Source organism: Dermacentor silvarum, chromosome 10 (genome assembly GCF_013339745.2).
Source record: "Dermacentor silvarum isolate Dsil-2018 chromosome 10, BIME_Dsil_1.4, whole genome shotgun sequence".
In the NCBI taxonomy this organism is placed as follows: Eukaryota; Metazoa; Arthropoda; class Arachnida; order Ixodida; family Ixodidae; genus Dermacentor; species Dermacentor silvarum.
Window position 1 is genome coordinate 80,494,107 of NC_051163.1, and position 6,000 is coordinate 80,500,106.

Consider the following 6,000-nt stretch of genomic DNA (forward strand, 5'->3'; position numbering starts at 1 on the left):
AGTCGAAGTGAGCCAGGTATGACTGGTACCCATCGGTTACCGGAAGGATGGTAGATTGATCGAAATAACGCTCCACCTTGAAGCTTAAAACGCGAAAGTTGTCGTCTTAAGCGACTGTTGGGGGGTCGTACCAAGCCAGTGAGTCGGTCGATCAGCGTACGGCACTATGGGTCAGTACGTTGGAGTGAGACGAGGTCAGTAGACGGGAGAAAGTCAACTGAGGCAACTGACTGTCCCGGGCTACTGGGCGTGTGCTGAGACGTGTGGCTAGATGGTGACGTGCATACCGAAGGTGAAGCATGGGCGTTTGGGGACAGCGGGCAGCGCGACAAAGCGTCGGGATCTTGATGTTGTTTGCCGGACCTATACGTGACAGTGAAGTCATATTCCTGTAAGTGCAGTACCCAACGACCGAGGCGTCCAGACAAGTTTTTCAGGGACGACAACCAACAGAGAGCATGATGGTCGGTCACAACTGTGAAATGGCGGCCGTAGAGATAGGGACGAAATTTTTGTATTGACCACACGATGGCGAGGCATTCCTGTTCTGTAATCGTGTAGTTGCGCTCAGCAGGAGAAAGAGCACGACTTGCATAAGCCACGACTTGCTCTTCGGACTTCTGATTCCACTGCAGCAGGACAGCGCCAATTCCATGCCCACTGACATCAGTGTGTAGAATAGTCGGGGCCGTTGCATCGAAATGACGGAGCACGGGCCCTGACGTGAGAACTCGTTTGAGGGTCTGGAAGGCGGCTTCACAGTCGTTCGACCACACAAAGGACGCGCTCGAAGTCAGAAGTTTGTGTAGAGGAGCGGCGATGGTGGCGAAGTCACGGACAAAGTGGCGGAAGTAGGACGCCAGTCCTAGAAAGCTGCGGAGTTCTTTAAGTGCGGTTGGTGGCGGAAATTGCTGTACTGCAGCGATTTTATCGGGATCAGGCTGGATGCCATGCTTACTGACGACGTGGCCCAATACTTTAATGCTTCGGCTTGCAAAGCGACACTTTTTAGTATTGAGTTGGAGACCAGCTTTTACTAGACACCCAAGAACTTGGTCTAGACGTTGTAGGTGCTGATAGAAACTCGACGAAAAGATGACAATGTCGTCCAAGTAACAAAGGCAGGTCTTCCATTTTAAGCCACGGAGTACTGTATCTATCATACATTCAAACGTAGCTGGTGCATTGCACAGTCCAAAAGGCACCACGTTAAATTCAAAAAGGCCATCAGGTGTAGCAAACGCAGTCTTTTCTTTATCTGGCTCATGCATGGGAATCTGCCAATATCCAGAGCGCAAGTCGAGGCTCGAGAAATACTCGGCACCTTGTAAGGTATCCAAAGCATCGTCAATACGAGGCATTGGATAAACATCCTTACGGGTAATTTTGTTTAGTGCCCTATAATCGATGCAAAAGCGCACAGAACCATCCTGAGGCTGGCATAGCCACTCGAGAACCGGACCAAGCTAGAAGCGATCGCGAGTCCTCGAGAAATGCAACGCTGAGAAGGTACAACCACTGCGTCTCCGTCGACAATGTCTGTTGACCCAACGGTAAGAATACGTTCTTCGTCTGTTGGGATAAGAAAATCCGCTTCTGCAATAAGGTTGGGACACGGGGAATCGAACACTAGATAAGTCTCGGTCTCGCTGATGTGAATCCTTGGGTCGCCGCACGAAATTAGTGCAGAAGCAGTGGACAGAAAGTCCCATCCTAATATAATCTGATGAGCGCACGTCGAAAGCACTGCAAGTTGCACATGATGACGAATACCGTCTATCAGAACGCGAGCTGTGCACTGTCCGGTAGGAAAGATGGGAACGTCATTGGCACCACATAGGAGCGGACCAACATACGGCGTTTGCACTTTTCGCAGACGAAAGCACAGTTCACGATTTATAACAGAAATAGCGGCTCCAGTATCTACAAGCGCGTTGATGGAAACACCTTCCACACAAACCGAGAGCAAATTGGCTGGGCGAGCAGGAGGAATTGGGATAGTCCGACACGATGCAGTATCTCCTCCAAAAACTGCAGCCTCTAGTTTTCCGTGCGGGTGTCCACAACATGGGAAGCAGCGCGCAAGGGCGATGAGGAACGGCGGTAAGGTGAAGGAGAGCGACGCCGGGGCGAGCGGGATGCTCGAGCCATGTCCTGGGAAGGTGAAGGATGCGACCAGAGGAGGTTGTGTACGGTCCGGGAACGTAGGAATCTGGCCCTAGTGTCCTGTCTCGCTCAAAGTTGGCGTAGCCTCGCCTTTCACCTGGGTGACGCCCGGGAACGTAGTAATCAAACCTAGGTGCGCTGTCTCGCTCAGAGGTAGCATAGCCCCGCCTTTCATCCTGCTGACGCCGACGGCAGTAGCGCGAACTGTGGCCGGGAGGCCACATTTCTCGCTACTGCCGGCGGCGTCACGGTCGAGGGAGGCCGGGAGGCAATTTCGGCATAACTTGGCGGACGAAATGGTCCAGTAGACTTTTCTATTTGGGCGTTTGTCATCGACGCCAGTTCGTCCTTGATGATGTCACGCAGTCCAGTAGGAGCGGGGCGAACGGTCGCAAGCGTCGCAGGTCCAGAAAGGTGTCCGTGAAGTTCTTCCCTGATGAGAGTGCGTATCAGGGCTCGCAACTCAGCATCACCGTTGAGACGAGGGTCGCAAGAGGCGCGTGGCAGGCGAATAGATTGGAGCATGTCTAGACGTTGCCATGCTGTGATAATATCACCAACGCAGTTTGGGCTCTGCATGACGAGAGCATTAAAGGCGACTGTGTTGATGCCCTTCAGTATGTGGCGAACGCGGTCAGCTTCCGCCATGTCACTCTGTGCGCGGCAGCAGAGAGCGAGGACGTCCTCAATGTAGGATGTATAGGACTCGTCCTGTTCTTGTACGCGCGTTGCCAGCCTCTGTTTCGGGATTTCGGAGCGTCCAGACGACATGCCGAATATCTGGCGAAATTGCTGGGTGAACGATGGCCAGTCCGAAAAGTCACTTTCGTGGTTAAAAAAACCACGTCTTCGCAACTTCGGTTAGGTAAAAGGAAAGGAAACAAACAGCGCTAGGACGGGACGAAGTGAAAAGACAGACAAGGCGCTGACACTAACAACCACTGGTTTATTGCTGTAAAAGCAATATATACAAAGCACAGGTTCAGCGCAGAAGGCCACAAAAACACGGTTTCTGCGCCGGAAAGGGAATAAAATCATCACATCACGCGTGTCGTCAAGGCAGGTTATCATGTTTTAACAAGTAGTTAATCACGCGCGTCGTCATGGCAGCTCGTCATGTTTTTAACAAGTAGTTTATCTCGCAGCTATGCAGAGAGACAGAGGGCACACTGACGCAGGAGTTTCAGTGCGATTGAATGCAAAACGCTTCCCAAATCTCGCGTGCTCTTTGATCTTTATACCTACCTATTATTGTGCAATCTTCAAAGAGAGGTTTGCAGCCGCATTCTTTGCAGTGCTGGGCTAAATGGCTCCGTACAGACCCTTTCATTGCGTACGCATGTTCCCTCAGCCGGTGATTCAAACATCGGCCTGTTTGGCCAATGTAGCAGCGTTTGCACTTGAGTGGGATCTTATACACAACAGCACATGCGCACTGTGTTGCTTCTCGCAGGTTGCTTTTTGGGGGCCTTCCTTGTTTACTTGCGGCATAGCGCCGACAACTTGTCCCTTGCGCTGAACAAAACGCGTGTGCCTATTTTTCCGGCCACCTTCTTTAACCTATGCGAGACCCCATGGACATAGGACAGTGGTGCTCACATGAGGTCCCTTGTCTTGGGCGTCACGTCCTGCCCTCCCTCTGGTGAGGATCACCAAAAGCTTTTCCGAGATTCTCATCAGCAGGGCCATGGGGTACCCAGCCTGGATGAGCCGGTGCACTTGGTGCATGAAGCTGCTAGCCACCCTGTGGTGGCATGAACGGGTCAGAGCTGCTCTGAGACATGAGACGGCAATGCTTGTTTTAACTATTTTTGAGTGCGCAGACGTGAAGGGGAGAATACTTTTCTTCGACCGGGGGTTGTAAGACCAACAAACGTGTTCCCTTTCTAGCGATATCTCTAGGTCGAGAAACCTTATCTTATTATCGGAGGCATGCTCGAACGTTAGTTCTAAAGGTTTCATTACCGATTGAAAGATGGCGAAAATTTCGTTAGCACGCGAGAGTTGACCTGTTCCGTCAGTATAGTGTAGCACAAGGAAATCATCCACAAAGCGAAATACTTTTGTTACGCTGGTTGGTAGTAGGCAGCCCATGAAGCTTCTGTTAAAACGTGCTAGCAGAAGGTTGCTAAGAACAGGAGCGATACAAGATCCAATGCACACGCCATCCCGTTGGATGAAAATGGCACCATTGTAGCTTATGAACGTCGACTCTAGGTAAAAACTAAGAAGCTCTAAAAACTTGTCAATATGTATACCACATGCATTCTGAAACTTAGTGGTCCCATACCTATCAATGCACTGGCTAACTTCATCACACACGAGGTTGTGGGGCAAGGAATAGAATAAGTCTTTCACGTCAACTGAGAACGCACCTACTTGCTCCGAGCACTCATTCTGAAGGTATTCGGAAACACTGGTCGGGCTCATGATGATACAGGGATCATCAACGGGGAGGACGTCTAGGGACGACTGCAAGTAGGAAGCCACGCACCGTTGCCAAGTACCACGCTCCCAGACTATGACTCGGAAAGGATTGTCTTCTTTGTGGGTTTTCACGGAAAAGAACACCGAAAGGCACAAATTTCCTGCTGCCTTGACAGACTTGGCCAGGGCAGAGAGACCCACCTCTTCACAAATCTTGGCCGCTCTGGTTCTAGTTTTTGTCTGGTTGACGCCGACCAGCCCTTTGAAGTTCTTTGAGATGGCCTCTTCAGCTTTGCAGTCGTATTCCCGCCTTGGCATAAGCACGAAGTCCCCCTCCTTATCGGCCTGGAGGAGTCTGGCGTCAGCTCTTCGTAGCGAGGCCACAACGAAGCGAGAGCGTTGGCCAGTTTTCTTGACCTCTTGCGGTAGGCACTCGACGCCTTCCTGAACTAACCGGCCAACTTCATCCTCCTTTGCCCTTCCCACGGTGTTTCTCACCAGGCTGAGCAGCTCCACCCGGTCCAGCTTCGGGTGCTCGCAAAATTTTGGCCCCTTCCGTAGCACTTGTTTTACGTCATTCTGTAGGTGCACGTCTCCAAGGAAGACCACCTCCTGGCCTGGCTCCTTGTCTCGGCGGTTCTTCTTCGGTAGCCAAGGCAAAAGTTGCAGCCAAAGGAAATCCGCTGTTTTCTGTGCTACTCGAACATCCCGGAGGAAGATCCTCTCGCCAGATTCCCTGGGTGCCTGTTCCATACTGGCGCAGTGCAGGCATTCTGTGAAGAAGCGGATTTGACGCCATGCTTCGGATCGCAGGATGCGGCAAACTCTCTTTGCGTGTCCCTCTGAAGGTGCGAGCCCTCCGAATAGGCGGATGACTTCTGGGGCCAATAAGAATTCTTCAGTGAAAAGGTGTACAACCTTGCCTTGCACGTCGCGGCGGCGAGCAAGCTCACACAATTGACTGATGATTTCAGAAGGAAGGGGAACAGGAGTGAAGAGCCCGATGAACTAGAAATGAACTGAAGAAGTGTGCTGGACTGGGCTGGTTGGTACATCATTGGTAAGGGAACAAACAGCGCTAGGGCGGGATGAAGTGAGAAGACAGACAAGGCGCTGATGCGCTGATGAGACATCAGCGCCTTGTCTGTCTTCTCACTTCGTCCTGTCCTAGCGCTGTTTGTTCCCTTACCAATGATGTACCAACCAGCCCAGACCAGCACACTCCTTTAGGTAAAAGGAGACATACCGCATTTTGTGCGTGTCGTCCCAATGGTTGGCGTCGCTGACTCTGTTGTAGTGATCGAGCCAATCGTACACGTCGTCGCCGCGGAGGCCGGCAAAGACGGGAGGATCGCGGTGTGTGGTATTCACCATCCAGGTAGGCCCAGCTGGCTGAGCAGAGGTAGT